The sequence below is a fragment of the Hermetia illucens genome, chromosome 2 (genome assembly GCF_905115235.1).
Source record: "Hermetia illucens chromosome 2, iHerIll2.2.curated.20191125, whole genome shotgun sequence".
Taxonomy (NCBI): Eukaryota; Metazoa; Arthropoda; class Insecta; order Diptera; family Stratiomyidae; genus Hermetia; species Hermetia illucens.
Window position 1 is genome coordinate 27,105,872 of NC_051850.1, and position 25,868 is coordinate 27,131,739.

Consider the following 25,868-nt stretch of genomic DNA (forward strand, 5'->3'; position numbering starts at 1 on the left):
AGCGTCCACACATAGCCATGATGCATTTGCCCTTCAAAACGATGCGGTAATTTTCGTTTCCATTGAACAGAATGCATATCATTTGCATGTTTTCTTGAAGAAAGAAAAAATCGGAACCAACCGACAACCAATAAACATTACGTCATGTGGCGAAGGTTAACCACAATCACTTCATCCACACATCGTCCAGAATAACGAGTCAGCGTAATATACATGAGAATAACATGCCGATCCGAGTGCATGGACAGTGTCTAAAATTATAACGTGACATCAGTTTGATATGATGTTTTGGCGATATTCAATACGAACAATTCCAGAGTTGGCTCTCCACACGCCTCCGAAAAATGAAGCAGCCAAGAGCATCGAAGACCACTAGTTCACGAGCAAGACGCAGCGATCATTATGGACACTGGGATCATATAGAAGCCCCGAATTCTCAGCGGATTAAGTTTCATGTGATTTAGATGTTCGCACCAGCCCATGTCTCGATCAGGGCAGCCAGGGATTAGACTGCACGTCCACTCGTGGAAATTGCGACCAAGATACGCAACATCAGATGGATCGGATTTCGTCAGTTAAACTCTCAATCGACCCTCCACATGTGCGTGGATAGAATGGGATGATTGGTTACCAAATCTCAGAGATTGTGTGGATGCAAAAGTGCTGAGCAAAGCCAGGTTGAATTGAACTCCACATCGCCGTAGGTTGCCCTGACGACCTGTGAATAGCATTTGGAGAGGTTCAGCTCAAGCCGCTATTCTTCTTTGGAGTCACTTACCTAGAGTAACCTTCGCTTCCATTTAGCTTGGTGGCGAAACTAGTTGGGATCGCCGATCTTGCAATCTTGATCAACAGTTTCGGACTTCCAATTGATAGTTTACCTATTACTTGTGGGGATACATCTCAGCTATTTAGATACGCTCTGTATCTATTGCTTCTAAATGTCTAAAGCATAATTTTTCAAAATGTTTCTGGGTAACGAAAGATGTTGGTTCTAGAATTTTCTCATTATATTCGGGTTTACCAAATATTTGCATATTTTCTATTAATATTCAATCGCTGAAACGGGCACAATATTCGCACACATTTTTCGTAAATGAATACATAATCGAATTCGTTGTTTCAAACTCAATACACGCCCATTCCGCTTTTGTGCTTTTGGGTAGAGCTCATTTCATATGTAAATTATTATATTCCTAAATCCCAATCTTCTGGAATTGTATGGGGACAAGCTTATCATACTCATTGGGGGCATGGGGATAATGATTCGGTTGTCAAAGCTGCGCGGAACCGTTGTTTTTCGTGAAGCTAAGTTGAGATCTACAGAATCAGAACGAAATTTATTTAAGAAGTTACAAATCATTTGAAATTATCTTTATTTCATTTAGGCGGCTTATTTAGGCGAATGGCACATCAGCAGTAGCAGTCAGATATATCACTTGCTGAGCAAGGTTGTAGAGAGAAATTCTGGGCCAGGGTCAAAATTATGTGGGTGCTTGCTTCCATTCTGGCCTGCCAAGAAAATTTCGAACCGAACCTCCGAGTATCACCCATATTGCTTGAAAAACGTACGGCACAGTAAGAGGATGACTTGCCTAAATGGGTGTTTTAGGTGTCAGCATAAGCTTCTTCCGCTTTCATAATGTTTCGTTCGTTTGCAATCATCATCAACGGCACAACAACCGGTATCCGGTCCAGGCATGCCTTAATAAGGAATTCCAGGCACCCCGATTTGCGCCGAGGTTCACCAATTCGACATCCCTAAAAGCTGTCTGGCGTCCTGACCTACGCCATCGCTCCATCTCAGGCAGGATCTGCTTCGTCTTCTTTTTCTACCATAGGTATTACCCTTATAGACTTTCCGGGCTGGATCATCCTCATCCATACGGATTAAGTGACCCGCCCATCGTAATCTATTGAGCCGGATTTTATCCACAAACCGACGGTCATGGTATCGCTCAAAGATTTCGTCATTATGTAGGCTACGGAATAGTCCATCCTCATTTAGGGGGCCAAAAATTCTTCGGAGGAATCTTCTCTCGAACGCGGCTAAGAATTCGCAGTTTTTTTTGCTAAGAACCCAAGTCTCCGAGGAGTACATAAGGACTGGCAAGATCATAGTCTTGTGTAGTAAGAGTTGACCTTATGGTGAGACATTTCGAGTGAAACAGTTTTTGTAAGCTGAAATAGGCTCTGTTAGCTGACCTTGCACGCCTGGTGCGGTTGCTCCCTGTACTTTTCGAGTTCACAGACCTGTTGGTTCTCCCAGGCTTCTTTTTCCGTCTGTGAAGTCGCTTCTCCGCTCGACGGAGAAACAACATTACTCGGTATGCGGCATTCTTTCGTTCGTAGTTAGCTTACATTCATCGTCAAACCAGCCGTTCCAACTTTTTTTGCGACTGGGGCCAAACATCTTTGTGGTCGTAGCAATGATAACGTTTTAGAAGTGGTTGCGAAGATTATTTGTTGATACTTCATCTCCAGGATCTCTATTGACTGCTGTTATTGCGGCATCCATTTCCCTCTTATAGGTGGCGCGGAGGGCTGTGTTCTGAATAGCTTCAGTATTCACTACGATCTGATTGTCAGAGGGAATTGTAGGTGGAGTCGTAATTCCAGTTCGGAGCACCATGCCAACGAGATAGTGGTCCGAGTCTATATTGGCCCCCCTACATGTTCTGATATTCATCAAGGCTGAGAGATTGCGGCGTTCAATCAGCACGTGGTCAATCTAGTTGAAAGTGGTCCCATCTGGAGACTATAATACATGGTGTAGCGGCTCTTCTCCAGGAAACCGGTCCCTATCCATCGCATCTCTTGCAACGCTGTTACATCAGCCTTATATTAGAACAGGGTATCGGCTAGCTGCCCAGCATCATTCAGTCTGTACAGAGAGCGCACGTTCCATGAGAAAATGCGCAAATCGTTAATCCGTTGTCGTTGTAAAATCCATCCTGTCCGAGGCCCCTTTCGTGGCTTCGTAACATCGGTTTTCCGTGTAGGATTGTCAGTCCTACCGAACCCCCAACCTGAAGGACCAATTGGTACATTTTGTTCGGTTTTTAGGCGCGGGAGACTCGCCTTCGTCCTTCTCCGTCTGCAGTTTTTCATGAATAAAGGTCTCCCAGCGATCATCACGTGGAGGTGGAGATAGGGTTTGGTAGTAGAGCTGTTGGTGTTGGTTCAGCAGGCTTTTCCCAGGTTTTATGCTCAATCCACGTTTCGCCCTGGGGCCTATACTACCCTTTGACCGCCTATATAAGTATAGTATTCGGTAATAGGCAATGTTTGTTTGTTTAGGATGAGCATAATATCTACGTCTGTAATATGTAGTTTGAAAAAAGTACGAAGGAATATTTTGGCCATATACGAATGGAAAAATGTGCGTAGAAAGTTTCTCACATAAGATTAACACAAAACCGGTATTCCTTGTTTTATTGATTAACTGTGTTATTGGAATCAATCGGGAACAAGTTTGAATCCGGTGTTATTGACAGGGGTTGTATTTGAAGTGCTGTGCGCAGGAGGTGCATTCTGGAGAAATTAATTCCTTTTTTTAGAGCAGCATATGACGGTACAACAATCTTCACGGAGTTTGAAATCCAAAGTGTAGTCCTTTGAGCCAACCGTACTGGCGAAATGCCCGTAGACATATTGCTTTGAAAACAGAAATGGCATTGGATAAGTCACCTATTAACAAAGGACGATAACTAAAGGTAATGGTACCAGTATTCTATTCAGTATGGAATGTAGTCTTCTCTGGAGGTCCAGACGCGGCTGAATTTTACATAGAAAATAGGCTATGACCTTTGACTTATTAAAGACTTTGAAGGTTGTCTTTTCTATTCTGGAGGAAAATTCCGTTGCGCACACTTACCTAAATAACCAAAATCCACGATAACCCTTTTGGAGAAGCAGCAGTATACGTTACTTTCCTGAAGTGCAACCACTCCATCTCAGTCAGACAGTTAAAGCGAATACAATGTGAAAGAACATGGTAGGCCTCATGGTTGTGCAAAAATGTGTTGATGCATTCCAAATGGTGCTTGATGCCACAGAGATCAGCGACCCAGTAAAGTATACATCCATTGTCTGATTATATAAACCTAATAGTTTAGACATTGGTATCCATAGTCCTATTATTAATTCTTTTTTTCTTTATTACAGATATTCGTTATATGTATGGTAAGTAAGGTCATCAATAAAATACGACATTACATAAAACATTGGCGTTCATATTTAAAGCATCTTCATCTTATTCGTTTTTTCTAATATCCTTGTGGGTTTGATAAACAATTTTACTTCACACATCTAGACTAACCCTTTTCATAATTTGCTGGCAGAACGATGATAATGACATCTATGGATTTGTCCTGAAGGTCAATTCTTACCTATTTTTATGGAATTATTATTTTTATCAATCCCAAGCGCTGGTTTTAGAGACTCAATGGATTCTTTTTCTTCAGCCTGTGTCCCGTTCACAAGCGAGGTCGTTTCGTCGTGATCGGTTTCGCCATTTGGCTCTATCAAATTCATGATCTGGATGCAATCTCGAGGCCTTTAAATCCTCATCCAGCGTATCAATCCACCGTTGTTTCGGCCTGCCTGTCGTTTACCATCGACTTCGATGTTCAGGCCAATCTTGGCAAGTGGATTCTCGTTAGTGCGAATTGCGTGACAATACCATCGAAGACGCCTCTCGTAAGTTTTCCACGATCGGTACAACCACATAACGATCACGGATATCGTCACTAGTCACTAGTCCGACGCAACATCTTCGTCTCCATTACCGCAAGACGACGTTAACTGTCTTTTATAGTCGGCCAACACTCAGAACCATTTGCCCAGAACCAGTTTGCCAATAGCTTGAGTCGAAGATAGGTAGTGTCATACAGTAAGTGTATTTTTCCTACTTCTTTCAATACTTTTTACGCGTTATTCGAAACCGGAGAACTACTGATATTCAGAGTTCCCGTTCTCGGCCACATCTTAACCCCTCTGATGAGTCGGTTTTGCCACACTAATGGAGATGGCTAGGTAATGTACGTAATATCACAAAAGTGATATCGGCTTAAAGTACAATGATGCGCCGAGCGTGGCCCAACCATAATCAGTCATTAAAACATCATTACATTACCTAACATCACAAAAATGATGGTGATGTTACTTTTGCAATAGGTAATGTTTTGTAATGTGATATTACATTTCAAATCATCATCTAACATTACCGCTCTTCGTAGTACAGATGGCGGCGGCAATTATCGAATGTTGAGTATCGCTTCTTGTTGTGGCTGGTTTTGGGCTGCCTTCAAACTGACTTTGGACTTCCTTTGGGCTAGAAATTGATTTCGGGTACATGTGAATACGGGGATGGAAATTTTTGGCTTTAATAAATTAATTTATAATATTATGGCTATTATCAATCATAGATAACATCTATGTGAAGTAATGTCCGTTCGCGAATGTGAAAATATTGTACGTACTATCTAGTATATCGGATCTTTTGATTTTTTCTTCTCTTGCATGAAAGGATCGATTCATAATTATTTAGCGCTGTCATATAAATTACGCTATAAATGTAAAAAAATTTAGGGCAAATCATTCTAGTGGTAAGTGTTATGTGATCCTATTGGATGCCGAATGTTAATTTTTGATGTTGATGATACAAATACAAATACAAGGTTAGGGTTATGAAAAGTAATGTTTGTGATATTACTTGACTTTGCAATATCAAGTGATATGCTATCACATTATCTAATAAGATGATGTTTCGCGAACCTCTACTCAGAGCCAACACCCGAGTTTGGGGTGTGATTATCGTTTAGATTCAGGTTTCGCAACTAATCCTATTCTTAAATCGGCTACCACAAGCTTCATAGTCATTGAAACCCTTTACTTTCTCTCCTATCGCACAGATTGTGACATGTTGACATGTTTGCGATTTTCAGTGTCAAGGCGACGTGAGAAAGATGTTCTCTGACCTTCTCCAAGTATCTATCGAATTGGCGACGTCGCTTATCAGCCACTGCTTCTATAGGCCTGGATCTAGATGCAGCGGTTCATAACATTCTAATTCCAATTCCTTAAAATCTGTTGGAGTGTCCGGCCATTAAAACACATTACCAATCTTAGCAAGTTCTGCTGGGTTTCATTTGCAATATTACGGCGTTACCTAACTCCTACAGGGACATTCCAGAGCTGCGCTTTACGCTAACTTTTCCCGGTGCCTTATTAGATAACTCTGCTTTCGCAGCTTATTATAGCTTACCCCTGAAGCATTCTATGAATTGTTGAAGCTTTATTGATTGCTGGTTGGTTTTTAATTTGGATAGAAAACGCGACCGTGTATGTTCACTCCAATGCATTCTTCGATTCTCTATTTAAAAAGTTAAGACTTAATTTTCTTTGGCTGTAATAAAGCAACTGTTCGTCCATCGTATCTATCGAAAATCTTATCCCAAATTGAAGATTCTTAGCTGGAGGCGTAGTCATCTTCCAACTAAGATATTTGTGGTCCAAAACCCTCCAATATCTAAAGAAACCATCAATCCACCGTTATTCTTCACTCCCATCGATCTTGTTAGCCATTTAGTAATTCTAACAGACAATTACTGCTTACATATGTTCATATGTGCCGCACTACATCTTTATAGGAATGTAAGTCGAATTTATTGGAATGGCATTGGCATTGGCAACCATCGCCTGTAGGCCTGTCGTCAGTTTTTTCCTAATGATGACGTGATACAAACAAATTTGCACGCTCCCATTCGATTCGAAACTACCCAACATCAGCACGCAATCCAATTAAATGAAAACGGAGCTTGCCACCGTTGAGCAGCCGCCAAGGAGAGCATACATCGTTATAATAAAGGAATAGCAAAAAAGACTCCATTTTTTTGTCGTTCTCACGAATCAAGTTTTACTCGGCTAAAGACTGCTTCCAGTTGTTGTGTAACCTTTCCGGTCGTTAATGCGATCCATGATAGGGCGGCAGTTGCTTGGGAGTCGAATGGCATTAGTCTGCTCCTTAGAGCCCGCTTACAGCCATCGTATGTGGAGTTCCAATGGAATGAGTCCGTAAAAAAGGATGACTTAGTTTGGGTGTGTCCGAAACAAGTTCTGGCCCAAGTATCTTCCGCATAAACACGGCTAACTGGACGTGATATTAGGTCAGCAAATGTACTCTACGCGAAGCACATTCTGCTCCCATCAAATTAACAAGCTCAACAGGTTTCTTGGGTATATGCACATTTGGCTGAGCTCCGTGGTGGTATGAGCTCCAATGATGACATCATTGTTCAGTTGCAGAACTATCACGAATTGTTGTATGTACCGTGGCCCGCTTTCATCTCCGCGCTTCCATATGGTCGGAAGGAGACCCGCCTGTTCACAGAACCTCCACCGACATCCCGAGATCTTACTCACCAGCGAAGACGAAAATATATCTTGTGGCTAACTCGCCGCGAATAATAAAAGTTTATTGTTTAGGCGATAGTAGATGTGTTTTCATAAGCCAATTGTTGCTTGTTTTGAAGACGTTAATTAGCGGAGAGTCGGCCCAAATGGATTGCAGTGCGCTACTTTGCTAATGAACTGTGGAGCGATACGCTTCGTACTCTAATGAAAACGAGATTCCGTTTTGCAATCCCCATTCGGGCTGAGATGTCGGACCAATGACCAACTGAAGTCAGCGTGAAAAGCCAAGATATTAGCGATAAGCTCGAATTTCCCAGAATAGTGTGAGCATCGCCATCCTCTTCAGAGCAACACTTCTAGGTCGCACAAAATTATCGCTTTGTCACGCAACGTGCGTGACTCAAGACAATACAACACCCAAGGAAAGACCCCGAATGGAGTTTGATGGCGGACTCCACAAAGTGCCATCTCTGATCCCACTATCCCATGAACGTATGTTAAAAAAGATTCTTTAACGGACGAGTATGTATGTGGATCCAGTAACTCCATAGTACCGAGATACCATCACTCAAGCCAACGCAAGTCATTTCGGAATCTAACTCAGTTCCAGCCGCTTGGAGAGGGGCTAGAAAAAAGATACGAACCGCAATAATAACAATTCCTACTAAAACATGAGGCACAAAAATGAACGCCGTCACGCCGTGCATAACAGAACAGGGAGAACAGACAGACACTGAACAACAATAAACCGAATTCAACGAACGCATAACATTATTTTTCTACAGGTAATTAACTTTCCCTCTTTTCGTTTAGTTCTACAATGGAGCATTACGCCGGGGCTTACCTGGGGCTTAGATCCAGGTGAGGAGTGTGGAGAAAGAACCGCGGGCGGGGGCTGAAGGAGAGTGGAAATGCGATGTGAATCGAAGCGAATAGAATGAGTGACATCACTTTGACAAGAATGATTTCCAACCATTATAACTTCCAACCGAGGGTCATTCGTCGATAACCTTTGTGTTTACTCTGCTAAGTTTTTTGGTCATGGAAGCAATGATTTGCGAAAATTTCATTTGCCCACAATATTTTGAGAGTTGGATTTAAACGTTTGGATTCGAGGTTAACGCTTTTCGTTACGAAGATTCTTGTGGGTAGGCTTTGCTCTTTCGGCTAATTGCAGAACTTTCGCTCAGGCCACCCAATGCGATAAGACAAGTCACGTTGGAGAAAAAGGTCTTAGTAGTTTCGGGTGCTAAGCAGCTAAAAGTAGTAGAGATAGGCTGCGATTTTCAGTTGTGTGTTTCACACTTACGAGCAAGTGGATTTTTTGCTTAAGACACTGTTTTTAACATTTTTTGAAAATAAAAATCGATTTACTGCCTGTCATAATATGAAAAGACAGACATTCTATATTATGGCAGGCATGTAACTCGTATATAGGGTGATTCATTTGAACCTTCTTTTAGAATAGGCCTATAACCGTTAGGAACTTTAGTATGTTCCCTACTTCCAGATCTTTCAACTTTGCATCTGGTATTAAGTGTTCTCCCAGATGCCTCGACCTACTTTAGCCAAATGCCGGATACTGCCCCAGAACGTATATAGAGGTTTCGTCACACTCCTCACAAAACTTGCAGGCAGAATCCGTAGATATCCCTAGCTTCCCTAGGTGATAGTTTAGCCGACAGTGACCAGTGAGAATTCCCACTATGATTCGGAGGTTCTTTTTGGTGAGGTTTAAGTAATCCTTTGTGCGTATTATCCCCCAATAAGCACCCTATACTGCTCCATCCTTGGTAGGCCCGCCCAGTATAGTTCCCTCAACCGTTCCTCTTCATTTCTTAGTGTCGTAGCCATGAAACCGTTTCCGATTCCACAGAAGAGTTCTGGCCCGTATAAAGGCATCCCTGCTCCCTTCTTGGCTAATTCGTACGCTGCCTCGTTGCCTTCCAACCCACCATGGCCTAGAACCCAAAGTATCCAGGCCTTGTTGGACGAGCCGAGTGTATTCAGTCTCTTAAGGCATTCCCATACCAGTTTAGAGTTCACCTGGTTGGACCTAAGTGCCTTGATCGCTGCTTGGCTATCGGTGAGAATAGCAATGTTCTGCCTCCTGTAGTTCCTTTGGAGATTAAAGGGGGCACATCTGTCTATGGTGTATATTTCCGCCTGGAATATGCTAGTGTACCTACCCATTGGCTCAAAGTACATTTTCCTTGCACCAATGATACCGGCACCTGTTCCTACTGCTATGAGGAATTCGTCAGTGTACCAAGTAATCAGTTGCTCGATTAAGCCGCATGTAGCAGCCATGCTCTCCCAGTTTACCTTGTTATTCCAACGTGTTTCAAACTGCTCATCAAAGTGAAACGTCGTTGTCATGTTATCCCTTGGTATCAGTAATTCGGGATACCGTCTAGAAAGAATATCCCTCTTCCTTCGGTTTAAGCAGCTCCCCGCCTCAATGATACTCCCGGTCATCCTGCATATTGCTCAGGTTGCCTGCATCTGTATGTGCAGATGGAGAGGGGTTAATCTCAGAAGAACCTCCAGGGATGCCGTTGGGCATGCCCTCATTGTTCCACTGATACAAACACAAGCCAATCTTTGGAGCTTGTGTAATTCCCTGGCTTGTGTGCTGAGCTCGGTTCTTTCCGCCCAGATTACCGGACGCGGGAGGCTTGAGATCGCTTGCACCTTGTCTGGGCCGGGCTGTATTCCGTCAGGAAAAATGAGACGTTGAAAAATGCACTCGAGATGGGCTAAGTGCTCAGACTCAGTGGAAGAAGCGACCAAAACATCATCCACATACACGAAACAGAAGTCGAGGTTTCGCAGGACCGAGTGAATGAACCTTTGAAAGGTTTACGCCACATTGCACAACCCGAAAGTCATCTGTGCGAACTCGAACAGTCCAAAGGTGCCGTCTTTGGAATGTCTTCTGGAGCTACAGGGATTTGGTGATACGCCTTGGTTAAATTGAAGGTCGAAAAGATTCGGCAGTTTGCGAGATGATGCGCAAAGTCGTGGATGAGTGGAATACGATATCGGTCTGGAACAGTCTGCGCGTTTAGCCTTCTATAATCCCCACAGGGGCGCTATTCGCCGTTTGACTTAGGGACCATATGGATTGGGGAAGACCAACAGTTTTCCGAAGATCAGCAGATATCCTGTTGCATAAGTTGTTCAAACTCTTTTCTCCACAATAGCCACCTTCTGGGGTGGTAGGGGCCGCACTTTCGAGAAGATAGGGGAACCAGTAGTGTTAATGTGGTGCTGCATATTGTGCTTCACCGGTTTAGAGAGACTACATTCGGTAGTAATCTGGCTGAACTTTTGGAGGAGTGCCTGTCCTCCAAAAAGGAGGGACGCGCATAGCGAGGACGATCACCTGAGGGTCCGATGGGCCTGCCGCGTCTTTATTGTCGAACGACATATCTAAAGCTGATTTTCCGCAATGAGTTTTTGTCGAAGCTGCGACGATAGCGAATTCTCTGAGGCCCTACTTTGACCACGGCAGGCCGCACTCACAAATGCTCGCACGAACGAAACGCAAAATGAAAAGAAACTCGCCACAAGAGCGAAGAATTTCTAAAAGCGTATAAATGATGTGTCTTGCGGTGGTTTAAAATTATTTGTATAAAAATGAAATAATACTAATAACTCAGATAATACTCAAAACTTAAATTTTCCTTCGGTGGCTTGCAGTGGCAGCTTTTTCTTTCTTGAGGTTGGGGCTCCTAAGCGTCTAATTAATCCTTGACTGGGCTGTAGCTCCCTGCGGCGACGTTGTTGAAGTCAGCTGGTTGTTGAGTTTGTCTCGCCGAACTGGCTGCAATCAATTTGCTGTCAAATTATATGATGCCGAGAACCGGACAGTCGCACCTAGTTCGTGTTCTCATCGCCGCTGACGACACACAAGATTTAAAGCGCGAATTGGGTGAAAATATCCAAATATCACCGGGAAGGTAGTGGACTTTTGCAAAAATTGCAGACACACCAGCGTGCAAGGTTGTTAGGTAGAGCCTCGAATTCGAGGAAAGAGCAACGAAAATGTCCGACGGTGGTACTTTGACAGCTCGGACCGTGGTCGCAGGTTTTCGTTGCTCCAATCCGACGAGTTCTTCGGGGTCATCAATTTCGAGTAGATCTTGAGCTTTCCGCAAGTCTTTAATGCAACGCGATTCGTCAAACCGTTTCCTCAGGAGTACGGTTTCGTGCAGGGCAGAGGCAGCTCATCAGACGCTGTCTCACCTCTGCCCTGGGAACGTGTCCGAAATAATCGCAAACGCGACATGAGTGCGAATTATATTGTCGTGTTTGCGATTATATTTAAATGGAACGATGAACACTTGCGCTATTTTCGATCACGCTGCTCCCAGAACAGAGATGAGGCGGCGTCTGATGAGTTGCCTCTGCCCTGGACAAAACCGCCAGTCAACTTTTTTGAAATTAAATTAACAATTTCACTTTGTAAGAATTCATGCGTAGAATGGGGTAAATGGAATTAGAAAACACCATGTTTTACCGAGGGAAGTAAATAATGATAGGTAGATGTACATTTCCTTCGACTCTATTCAGGACTCTGTTGGTTCAGGTCATAACGGCCGAATATGTATCAAGACATATGAAGAGTGATGACTTCAGCATTCATATCTCTGATAGGCTCATTGTAATATCCTGTTTTGAACAATTCCAAACATTCCTCACAGTCACAACATAATTATGTTCATTTTCCTGGATTTCAACATTCCGAACACCTACGCCAATTCATACCTTATTCGCAATGCCGCTGGACGAGCTCTCTGCAGATAATGTTTACAATATTTCTGGGTTTTCAAAGCATTGATTATTATTATTATCTTATTTGATCTAATTTTCCCACGTGCTCTCTCTCAGGTAACATACGAACATATAGTCTCCCGTTGACTACGAGTTGTCTGAAGCCAATGATTTATTTATTTTCCTTTTTAGTAACTCCCATATGCGCCTAGAATTCCCCTGAGTGTTTCTAACACCAATTAACTGCATTTTTCTCCAAATAAGCTCCTCAGCGAGTGACTGACAAGAATTCCTCTTCCAAATAAGAGAAATAATTCAATTAATCAACAAATTAAACAACTTAATTGGTCGCGGAGACATGTTCGCATGTGCAGGAAAGATGCATGGTTCGGTGCTGATGTCATTTCGTGAAATCTTAACACAATTTCTGGTGAGTGGGTGATGTCTCCTTGTCGACGGGAATGGATTGATTCCTCAGAACGGTGGCATGAATTCCACGTCCAGAAATAGATTGACACGAATTGAATTCAACGTGTTTACAGACGTTGAATCGTCTTGGCTTTGTCCTCATGTAGTGCTTGCAACCAACAAGCGTGTACGCAAACATAATGTCCATGCTTGACTTCGTTTACGTTTTATGTTTCCTTTTCTGTATGGTCAGGAGTTTCCTGCAGATACATTTCGGGAGATATGTCATTCATTTGATGTAGGTTCAAGTTTACAAAATAATCTATCCAAAAATAAAACCTGTGAAAAGCCGAGAAATGAAGAAGAAAAAAATGGTTATATAAGTCTCAAATTCTTTAAATAGCATTGGAATTAATAAGTTTCAAACTGCTGAGATAGGCGGTAATCGTATGTCCTTTTCCGAAAATAATATTTAACTATCACTGAGCCTCTTTAACCTCTGCTCGCAAAGAATCCGCGTGCTTCCCTTCCCTTGCTACTCTATTGTCATGGAAGAAATACATCCGGAAATCCTCAGCTTTCTCTGTTTTTACAGCACTTCATCTCATTGATCCCCTCTGCCCAAAATTCCTAGTTACGCTATCCCATTCCAGAATCAACAAAGAATGAAATTAACAGTTGTAATATTTTTATCTAAAATTCGCTCAAAGAAGTCTTTACAGATCTTTATATCTCCCAAATCTACCAATAGTAATTAATAATTAAATTTGCAATAATAAACATTGTAATTCCCTGCGTTTGATGTTATGCTATTGCTGTCACTTTGAACAACTAGATGAGCAATGAAGAAACAGGACGGGCAGAATAATAATAACGACACAGTCAATTTAGTGGTTTATGAGAGGGATTGCATATAACTCAGCTATGTTCGGATAGTTGTATGTGAGACCGCACTGCGCACACAACAAGAATCTTTTTAGCCGGAGAAATTTCAATAATCTCTCTAGCTGACAATAATAAGTAGTTCAGGGCCTAAAAGGCAATAATGAAGTGATGATTTTATTGAACAAAAAGAGTAAAAGGATTTGCATGTTCTTAGGCAGGAGTTGAACAGTTTAGGCCGATAATGGGCGCAGTGCATTGTGGTTGTGATTAGCGGATTCCTTTTCAAATAAATCCATGGTTCTTATTGATACTTTTGTGATGGGGGTTTCGTGAGAACAATTTTTGAAGCCGCTGGCGTGGATTCTTGAGGATGTGAATAGTGGTCAAATGTTTTATAAAGTTTCTGAAACATTTTATAACTATGGATTATGTTTTAGAATAGAATACCAGATGAAGTTCGTGCAAAATCCTTTCAATGTTCATGGTTGGCAACTTTTCCAGGCCATCAATTGCACAACAATCGCCGTTCAATCTAAACCTACTTTAGTAAGGACCTGAAGACATCCCAACTTTTAATCAACTTTTAAAAGTTGGTGCCGGAAAATCCATATCTCGCCCGGGCATCCATTGTTGGTACAAAAGCCTCTTATCTCTGGCCGAAGCCTAGTCTGATGTGTGTATTGTCGTGACATCATCGATCAGAGTTCACGCCTGAAAAGTCACTCGATGATCATCAGGACTTATATATAATTCTTTTTTTGTAAACCCTCATTAGGGCTGCATATCTTGCCCTCAATCCTTGGATTGTGAAGTGGATAGGTGACGACTGGTTTTAATTTGACCGCCATGCTATATTTTTTATCAAATCTTTTATCAGCCGTATTTTTTATTGTCTTGCTTTTTCTGGCCGTGTCTTCACGTTCCAAATATTTTATAAAATATTCAACTTTGTTCAACCATGAAGTAGAAAGTAATTAATAGTCAAATTGACCAACAAATTATAACAGAAAATCTTGAACTTTAGTGAAATGGCTTTACCAAAACAGAGATAAAGGCAGTACAATCTAGAGGCGCGGTTTGCACAGTTTCTAAGCCTTGTTGGTCTATTCAATAGCAGATAACCTGGACCATTATTCAGACTAAAGTCGTATGGATTATCAAGGTCTAGGGTCGAAAATCATTTTCAGTATCATTTTCATGTTTTCTTTAAGGGTAAATTGTTGAGATTTTCGTGGACTGGACAAAAGCAAGGAAATTGAGTGAAATCTTACTTGGATTGTCCAAAAAAGTTTTTTCTGTATTAAATCATAACCAGAGACGAAAAACAAATACAGTAGGACAACTCGGGCCGGTAAAGGTCATAAATAAAGTCCAGCCTTATAGCTCAAATCAAAGATGTGAGCCTTCCGACTACCATTTTTATCGATTTATGTCTAACGCTTTCAATGGAATAAGCTTCACTTCAGAACAGGGTGTCAAAAACTGGCCCGATTCACTCTTGGCGTAGTCCATGAATTGCCAGAAAGAAAGGGAGAAAGTAGAGGCTAACAGTGGACAATACTCACTGGTGGATTTAAGGATATCCTTTTTTTGTTTGAGGATTGAGTGAATCCTAAGTCCGCATCCAGTTGATGTCGGATCGGGCCAATTGGGAAGAAACTTTCTTCCACATTTGTGGTCCCTTTTTTTGAGCTAAATATCCAAAAATTCAAATGCAGAGGCAACTCATTAGACGCTGCTTCCCCTCTGCCAAAAGTTATAATATTTGGTAACTTTAAAGTTGTGACTGTCTCTGGTGGCGACTATATGACCACTCAAGGAAACAGCTCTCGAAAATCTGATGTCTAACTGAAACTTGATAGTGGGAGGTTGTGTAATGGAAAACAATCGCCATCCAAGAACATAACTACCAGTGGCTTCAGCTGTCAACATTCTGAATCGGATTTGACTACAACTCACTTCGTCTTGGGCATGAATCATGATTAAGATCATCCGGACACAAAATATTCCTAGGCCTCTGTGACTACAAGAATTTAACCCCATTTCCTTAATCAATTTTTTTGTCAAAGTTATCGACACTCTAGTTGAAAACAGATCCTTTCTTGAAGACCACTATTGTCTGCCGATAGCAACCACAAAAGCTATGCATAAAAAAAAAGACTTTCCACCTCGTCCGGCATTAATAATTACCTGCCAAAGATTGGACAGTGACGTTTGACATTTGTTGATTCGGCTAATATTTGTCAATATGCGGACGATTGGCAACTGTGGTGCTCAGACTGCAATCTTGGGAGCTTATGAGTGAGCTAAATCTCAAGCGAATGACCAAAATTGGGCTGCAATTGTAATGCTATATTCACTACCTGCGTAACAGTATACAAACCAATGGTTTCCTTGCAATTACTGCCTGCGTCTGTTTCTTGACCAACGAAGAAGAGGTCGATTCTTTCTAAATTATATCTCAGTGAACTTGTTGGTATTCTTCAAGCTGTTCAGTTGGCTCAGCAGAAGGGTATCACCAAACTAACTGACTCTCGTTATGATGTGTACTGCCCTCCTCTGAAAGTCCTGTACATTTATCGGTGAGCGAAATTCATCAAGCCCTTTGGAATGTCAACCTTAAAAAGGTTTTTCTATTGTGATCCTAGGCGTACAATGGAGACCCTGTAAACGAAGTTGCTCACCTCGCTACCAAAAGCCCGGTAGACAGGTTATTGCACATTCTTTGCCACGAAACCTCATTGGAGATTATCTGGCATTATAGGAACCAGGATGGCCCTTCGAGGGCATATACTTTAGGAAAATTTCTGTAGAATGTGCTTTTGGCTTGCTTTCCTTTGGGAAGTTTCATGTTGGCCCATATCGCAGCTTAAGCTCCCTGTGAGCTCAATACGTGGAGTTACTTCACAAATCGGGAGCTGTACCACTTAATTGCGGCAGAGGTGTTAAATAGGTTTCACTGGTATGAATGTTGAATCTGCACTGATTGGAAACCGGTACCGTGTCTGAAGAGGATCGCGGATTATGCCTACATGGCCCCGGACCTTCATGCTCATCATCAACAGGAGAATATTTTAGAATTGAGTCTGTGTCTTTCAGGCTGACTTCTATCACCCTTGCAGTAAAAACTATAGCTCACAATTCATAATAGTAAAGTTCAGTAGCCTTTACTTTTGCACTGCCCTACCTTCTAGACTAAACAATATTACTTATGTTGGTCGGAAGTTCTACCATCAAACCACAACAGCGTCTAATCATTATTCATTTGCTAAAATTGTAGTCATCTTCCTCCTTTCAACATTAAAATGGGACATCCGCACGTCCATAATTTTATTCAAAATATTCCATAGATACTGGCATTTACATCAATTAAAGACCCATAAAGTAAGAAGTCGCGCCGCAACCCTGCCAATAACTATTCATGCTGAGTGAGTACTCGTACAACGTTCTACAGAATATTATCTATTCAGAATAATGAGATGATTGTTTCTATCTGAATTTATAAATAGACCTCGTTGGTGAGTACAATTTGAATAGATCCAAGATGCGTGGGCAAATGAATTTCCAATAACGATTTTTTGGACAGAATACTTCGTGGTGGCGATACTCGTGGATAGTAGGCTAGGAGCATGTAGTAAACAAACAAATTCCAATGTATCTACAATTATTTATTGTCTGCACGAAAACATCTTTGAGAGTTGAGTCATAACACTCCAGGTTAGGCTGTGCTTTATGGCTGGGCCGAAATATCAAGAGCGTAGTATCTGTGGCAGCGAACATTAAAGGGTTGACCTTGTTTTGCATTTTCCGAGGCACAGATACAAATCAGATTTAAATCAATCAAGCATTCCATTACAAATCAAACGAATTGTTTTCATTTTCGTTGAATTTCGAAGCAGCATTTGCATGTTGCGTACGTATCTAAATACGTACTTAGACTTCCATACTATCTCGGGGCAGAAATTAGACAAGACCCAGAGGCGACTATTAATTTTGCAAGGTTGTTTCCATCAAACAGTCAGCACTGCCTTCCAAAAAATATTCAGTGAAGTTCGCCAGCTGGGGAGGCATTTGAAATTCATACTAATTGAGTGCGTTAATTTCTTTGTCTGCATAGATTTTTGGAAGGTGTTATTGTTTTCAATGAATCTTTTAAGTATGCATGGCGCGTAGAACTCATTGAACAGTTTCGTAGTAGATGATCCAAATTTAATAGCTGCGATGACGTGGTGCTCCTTTTTGAGAAATCCGTTGAATCGACTGTTAGGACTCTTTTATCAGCACCGCCTTTTGGCTCTACCAGACAAATACGAACTGGTTACCGTCATTCGCCAAAGATGCAATAACGAGTCGTCACCATGACTCACCCGAATTGCATTACTCATGTAGCCTCCTATGCCCATTAGCCTAATGTATCCGAGCTCCTACTCCTCAAGCTTAAGACTGATGCTAGTGCAATTCTTGCTAATGAATTTAAATTTTGAAATGGTGTTGTCATTACCCGAAACGGTAGGCGGACACATTCGACTCTGGGTATCTAGGCTTACATATGATGTCAATGACATCATTTTAGATGTGCATCATTGACTTTGAATACATTAGCCGAATATTATAAATAAACAGTTGGATGCCTACGTCAGGCCAATTAAATGCCCACAATACATGAAACAAGATAGGTTTCTACGGGAAAATGCATTACGTTGGTGTCAGCATCCGACCATTTAAATATTATTTTGGAAATATAACCCGATTAGATCTACACTAGTGAGATCATGGGGAGCCTGTGTGTTTTTGGAGGAATTAACGAAATTTTCTACGGCTTGGATGAGCAAATGAGCTGAATGGTAAATTACAAAAATTATTATTTAAACTGTTATATGCCGGGGTTTTCTCTCAATTTGGAAAAGAGGACCATCTTGTGTTCGATAAGAGTTAGATTAAGTGGAGTCAGCGTCGTATCGTCCTATCTGCCTGTTGGATACAATGGGAAAGATAATGAAGAGAAGTCATCTACAGACTCCTGCCCATCGTCGAAGCCAACAATGGTTTGTCGGAACGCCAGTTTGGTTTCCGACGCGCCCACTCTACGGTGGACGCAATTAACATGGTGGTAAACCTGGCAAAAGGTGCCTGATTTCTGTCGGCTGCTGTGCCGTGGTGGCGTTGGATGTGAAAAACGCATTCAACTCGGCCAACTGGAATAGAATTAAAGGGGCGTTGGCTGACATAGGTGTCCCCGGATACTTAGCGAATTTGGTGGAAAACTACCTCTCAGAGAGGACTCTCTGGTACGAGACGGATGAGGGCCCCAAAGACTACAAAGAGTCACAGCCGGGGTACCACAGGGATCGGTACTTTGTCCCCTGTTGTGGAATATCATGTACAATGGAGTGCTTGCTCTTCCCGTCCCAGAGGGGACTACGATTGTCGGCTTTGCTGATGACCTAGCTGTGGTTGTTGCTGCAAAACACCCAGAAGATGTGGAGGGTTACGCGACGGTAACAGTGAGAGCGGTAAAGTCCTGGCTAGAAAAGGCCGGGCTGACCTTGGCGGACGCGAAAACGAAAGCAGTCTTAATAACGAACCGCAGGAAAAATAACACTGTGAAAGTCGAGGTCGGTGGACATACAGTCGTATCAAAGCCGGCTATTAAATACCTGTGGGTAATAATTGACACCAAATTGAGTTTTAGGGAACACCTAGAGTATGCATGCCAAAAGGCAGCCAGTGCCACCACGGCACTTGCAAAAATGTTGCCAAATATTGGTGGACCGAAACATTGCCGGAGGTTGGTGCTAGCCGGAGTGGTGCGCTCCATCCTGCTCTACTCGTCGCCTGTGTGGGCAGAGGCGCTTGCAAACTCTCAGAGGCGGAAGCAGGTGAACTCGGTTTACCGGCGGATGGCTTTGAGGGTTTGCAGTGCTTTTAGAACCACATCAGATGAGGCAGTATTGGTGGTGGAAGGCATGATCCCTGTTGACATTGTGGCCAAAGAAATGAGTGTCCTGTACAATGCAAGACATATGGAGGGGCATGCACAGCGTAGAAGTGCGACAAGGTCAGAGTCGCTTCATCTCTGGCAACGCAGATGGGACGAGTCTGCGAAAGGTCGGTGGACGCACAGGCTCATTCCCAACATTAGGGTGTGGCTTGAGCGAAAACATGGGGAGACCAACTACCACATTACCCAGTTCCTCACGGGACACGGTGGTTGCTACAGGCAGTATCTGCACCGCTTTGGGTTGGATGATTTTCCGAACTGTCCCAGATGCGATGGCATACCGGAGGATCCAGAGCATGTGATGTTTCACTGCCCACGATTTGCGATGGAGAGAAGGAGCTTAAACCAGGTGCTGGGCAGGAGCGGGATCCCGGAGAGCTTGGTTAATGAGATGCTGGAGTCCGAGGAGAAGTGGCTTGCGGTTGGCTCCACAATCATCCAAATGCAGGAGGACTTGCTGAAGGAACAAAGAAGGCGGAAGCCACAAATAAGAGAAGGATGAGTGGTCCCGCGGGGCTGGGACTGGAGAGACCGGGGCTGGTTTTTAGTGGGTGTGTGTGTGTGTGGTGGGGAGAAGCTACAGCTTCTGAGCACTCAGGCCGTGTTGGCCCATTGTACTCGCCCATTGTGGGTGTGAATCCCACACGCGCCCGCTGTAGTTCCGGCGTTCGGGCGGCGAACGTGTCTTCCTAAGATTTTCCACCTCCGTGTACACACAAAAAAAAAAGATTAAGTGGAGTACCTAACTACCCGTTAACAGTAAACGACGGAGGACACGTCCTTGCCGAAATCATCTATAAGATAAAGTCCGAAGACAATGAAGCAAAAGTGTCTTCTTCGTTGTAGTAGGTTCAGGGATAAGGGACAAAGGTACGTTCTATGAGGTGGTCAAGAGATTACTGGGAGAGAAAGCCTTGGTCTCTAGTGAAAGTTGAAAAGGCAATCAAGCGTCAATGCCCAGATGTAACCAATATCCATATCGGCATTAACTGGGAATTCCTGTTGTGCTAAATATTACCAAACAATACGCATGGAAAATTAGAATTGGATGGGTAACATGTAGCATATGACTACAGGTAACCCTGGCAAGGTGTTACAAACGTTTCGGTAGTTTTACAACCTATAGGATGCCATAGATGTGGACAAAAAACTCACAAAGCGAAAATTTGCAATGAAAAGGAGTGTGAGTCTGATGCGGTGCTAACCGGCAACAATAATGGAACAGGGACCTAGCTTCATGGCGCCAGCGATACCTGATAATATCGCTGCTATCTGGATTCGAGGCGGTATTCGAGTTCAAGTTTGTCGTGAAGGTCGCCTGACTTCATTTGGCTTCGATTTTTAGAGATAACATTTCGCAGGGTGTATCTAATACCTTATCAGAAGATGGCTGACTCTTGACGCAAGCTTAATATTCTGGGGGACACTAATATTAGGTTGTTGCACATGAAATGGCCGATTTGGCACTAAAATTTGAAACGACTGTAAAGCTTACAAAAATATATTTAATTAATCAAAATAGGTATCAGTCGATTCAAAACAGTTTTCCCAGCGAGATACAAGAGCATGTATGCCAGTTCCGTAGAAGTCCAATTTTCAGGGGTTGATAAACTCGTCGAAGGTAATTTTGATGACCTCTTCATTTTCGAGTGGAGACTCTTGCCGGCAGGCGAAAATCCTTGTGAAAAAGCCTAGGGCCACTAGAGCGGCATTTTTGTTGTCCTTAAGAAGTGGGACATGAAAACCCTAGTAGGGCTTTTAACGGGACACTGCTCCTTAAACTACCATATGGAAAAGATTGAGGTAGTGGTTTCGGCTCTGTGCTGCCAATCTGAGGAGGAGGAGGAGACGGCCCTGCACTTTTTATGCAGTTGCCCGGCCTCCTCAGATCTCAGACGAAGACAAATTGGCAAGGTTTTCTTCAATGAAGAATCTGCACACTGTCTGTCTCTGGGGAATGTTCTCAGATTCGCTAAAGCCTGCGAACATCGTAGGCGGGAAGCCATTGAATAGGTGATTTACGGGGATAGTATAATGGGCCTAACAATGGCCTGAGTGCTCAGAGCTGCGGCTCCACCCAGTAAACTAAACTAACTAACTAGGCAGGATTTGGACTAACCATCAGGAATCTTGCCTGGTGTCTAACACAGCTTCAAACTTGCGACCAACGCGAGAATCAGATAACAAGAATTAAGATGAATGACCCCCAAAAATCGTAAAGTGCACAAGTTCTGTGCGGTTAAAACCGTACTAACAACAGACGTTTGTTATCAGACAAACATACACATTTCCGAGGTCGCTAAAATAACGAGTTATTCGTTTTGGTAACAACTTCTGATTGCGATGATCATCGATGGCCATGCAAAGTGTAGAACATTTTTCTCGAAATGTAAAATCGCACCATGGTAAAACAAAAATCCTAAACTCACCTCCCCCGAACGACACTTTGCGCTGCTGCACTCACACGCTCGAGTAAAATTTTCCAAGCTACGCACGAGAGAAAGATTAGCATTATATAAGCGATGGAACGTCGTCGGAGAAATTTTGTAATGCGAACAAATTTTGACAAAATCACTATTCAAACAAATTTTTCAAATCGAAAAAATAAATGTTTCGAAACATACCAGATAAAATTACTGACGAATTGAATGAACAGCACAAAAACCAAGCAGATAAAAGACATTTGTCAAGCTACTCCTCCCGCGACGTCTCAAACATTTCTCTCAAGCCGCGGATTATTACAATATTGCCTTTGAAAGTACTGTTCAGTGCTTCCTAGAGTTCACCGATTGGAGACATCAGCATATAGTGTAAACAAGTTTTCCTTCCCCCGGGAAAATCAAAGAATCACGATATCAAAGACTCATGGGTTGAACGAACTTAGGATGAAATGCAACTTAACTCATAAAGATTTTTCTGCGAATTTCTATGAGGAGCAAACTATTACCAAAGCCAGTTAGATATTTTCTCACAGTTCGTGTATTAGCAACATCTAATAGTCATGCCAACTGAGCACATAGTGGGAAAACCACCCGGGGACCATGGTTGTAACAAAACCATATCTAGACCGAAATACCATTAGATTACTTTCATGACTAATAATTATTCTTATCAGCAAACTATCTGCGACTTAATAGGGGGAAATGACGTAGGTTATCATTCCCTTATACGAAAGTCACCCTAAATTCTCTATAAATTCCTGTGAATCCGATTCGCATTGCATTTCAATACTCTATCACTGCAGGGCGGAAGTAGAGCAAAAGAAAGGGCGCCATGAACGGGTGACTGTTACACAATCCGCTATCATCATTTCAAAGACGACTTGCGAATAATTTCCTCTGATTTTTCTTTTTTGACATCATTCCAACTTCTAGACGCCAGAACCACAGAAAAATAATCAGAAACAGTACGAAAGCGGGTGACATCATTGCGTGATTCGATCCGCCACTGTCAGAGATGATCTAAAAATACTTTGGATCTTGTAAAGCGTAAGTGATTTTTCGCTTGAATTCTGTTCGAATACAAAGAAATGGAGAGAAACACATACGCCAATGTCACTGTTCGGGGTTGCGTTAAAAATTAAAAAATTGGGTGGACTGTATTATTCATCTTGTTGATGTTGACTCGATTTGAAAGATTAACTTCAAATAACGAAAGAAGAAAGTATTGGCGGTCATTTTCCTCCCAGGCTATGATGGTGTCCTAGTCACATGCTTCTTATAGAGGAATCAACCAAACTGGCTGCTGAATATTTCAGCACTCTCACATCTTTTCATTCCCATATTTTCCTCAATTTTTTCGCCGGCACTAAAGTCCTCTATTGAAACCGAAGTGAGCCAAAATGCACCTGACTGCTTTCGTCTGCAATTTCCCTGGGGTTCCCCCAGGTGAAAAAACCAGCATTCCTGGCAAGTACTTTTATCTATTCTACCATGCGATAAAGTTCATTCCCCTTTCGCACTGCTATCCCAGTAGCATGTATATATTATTAATACACAACTTTTATTTCCCAGTAGCCCTAATATCCATTAGCCTTTATAGTGGCAAGTGGAGAGCTCGTAGTGGCGTGAAGCCCTATAAGGAAGACTTTCATTTCATAAAGGAGTCCGGGCAAGGTGAGATGCGAACGTGGGTAAGAATATTCAACTACGTGAAGGATACAGCGAAAGCCTTTTTGCTGCGAAAAAAGAGCAGGGGCTTTGTCGCGTGAATGAGCCTCCTTTAGCTACTCGATTTCAGTCTCAGGTAGCAATAGCACAAATATGAATACTAAAGGGCGGACTTGACTTAATTTATTGCAAACGTGCTTGATGTGGTTAGAGAGCTTATCCCGGTTGAATGCACCCCACCCAGTTTTAGAGGTGAGATCTGGTGGGATTATTTCGAAGTCCTAGGAATTATTTTAGTAATTTGTTTTTGGAAGGACTTCTTTTTTGTCTACATTGAATACATGATACCTAACGGAGAAAAAATCGTTAACGTTTGGCGTGACTTGAATATATCATATTTTTATTCACGTGGAGTTTTCAAATAGACGCTAAAAATATTGGCTGAGTGTACGATTTTACTGATATCTTCTGTAACTCCAGTAACATTTTTTTTGGTTCCTACACGAAGGTGGAAAACCTTAGAAAGACACGTACGCTCCACAGGTCAGCTGCGCGGACATCGAAATCACTCCTTATGTCTCCATCTCCGGCCCCGCGGGACCACCATTTAGTTATTACTTCGCGGGATGATCTTAGGCATTAGTGCTTGTGCTCCTTTCTGCTTTCCTCCTTCAGCAACTCCTTCCGTATTTTTACGATTACAAAAGAAACCGTAAGCCAGTTCTCCTTCGACCGCTGCATCTCTGCAACTATATTCTCCAGGCTCACGCTCCTTCCCAGCGCTTGGCTCAAATTCCTCCTTTCCGTTACGAACCATGGGCAGTGAAACATCTCAAAAAAGTCAAGCGATGACGGCTTTACGGTTTCTTATCAGGGCAGAGGCAAATCGTCAGATGCTGCCTCACCTCTGCCCTGGGAGCAGCGTGACCGTAGCGGCTCGCAGATGTTGAGTGCTCCCTTACATCATTTGCTCTGGATACTCCGGTACACCACCGTATCTAGGATAATTCGATAAATCATCCAACCCAAGACACTGTCTGTAGCAACTACCGTGTCCCATAAAGAACTGGGTAATGTGGTAGTGGTAGGTGTTTCCGCCCAACAATCGAGCTACACCCTAATGTTTGGAATGAGCTTGTGCGTCGAGCGACCCTTCGCAGACTCGTCTCATCTGTTTTGCTTGAGTTCATGCGATTCTGACTTTGCCGCATTCTCCCTCCATACGCCGGGCATGGCAAAAAATTTTTTTTTTTTTAAGACGACCGACTTCTGTTTTCACAGTGTTCTTCCTTATACGGTTCGTTTTCGTTTTTTAATCCATCAGACCTCCATATCCTCCACTTGCTATTCTATAAAAACTATAGGCAGGTCAGCCACAAAGCCAACCATCATAGCCTCTTCTAGGACAAGAAGAGCAAACACCACATTATGCATAATATTCCACAACAGAAAACCCAATACCCTCGCCGTGAGGAAGTACTCATTCTCCTCGTTCTAGAGTGTTCCCTCTGAGAGGTAATTTTCAATCAGCCACGCAAAATATCCGGGAACATCTATGTCAACCATCACCTCGTTAATTAAGTTCCAAATTAGCGGAGTGAAATGCATGACAAATGTGCTTTTACCAGATTTACCAACATGTTTATTGCATCCACCGTAAGGAGGGGGCGCCGAAGACAATACTGGCACTCCGACAAGCCACTACGGCTTCCGATGAAGGGTAGCAATCTTTTGCAGATGACCCTTTCCATCACCTTCCCCATTGTGCCCACCAGATAGATCGAACTTCCAGGTGGTTTACTAGGTTTGGAAACCAACGCAAACTTTTGCTTTTTCCACTGAGCGGGAATTATACTTTCCTTTAGGCACGCCTCGAAGGTGTCAGCGAAAAAGATGGGCCTAGTCTCCACTGCCGATTTCAAAGCTCTCCTATGGGTGCCAACCAAGCTTGTGATCTTATTGTCATCAATCCTTCTCAGTTATCCATGTGTCTTCTCTCGACCGTCACTACAGAGCTTTTCCCTAAGCGTCTGCAAACACGTGAATCGAAAAATTGCGATTTCGTTGTTCCACCAGTAATTGGGTTGTCTAATGGGAAGCAGTTGCCTTCTGGGCTTAGTAGCATCGCGCTTGCAATGATGTGTGTGATTTTTTGTCGGCCCGTATCATCCAGAGATATATCAGACTTGAACGCCGCGGAAAACGTGTCACTTTCAAAAGCTTTCGGCGTTTACCCGCATTCTACAAGAGTTTTTTTCGAGCTTGATTCA

At 42.7% G+C, this 25,868-nt stretch overlaps 1 protein-coding gene across 2 annotated transcripts in view; it reads left to right on the forward strand.

The window, feature by feature from the left end:
* LOC119648012 overlaps positions 1–25,868 on the forward strand; it is an 87,663-nt gene that overhangs the window by 23,557 nt on the left and 38,238 nt on the right. For both annotated transcript variants that reach the window (XM_038049412.1, XM_038049413.1), the window contains one exon: positions 4,168–4,185. The gene's annotated coding sequence lies outside the window, so the exon portion shown is untranslated. The remainder of the gene's footprint in view (positions 1–4,167; positions 4,186–25,868) is intronic.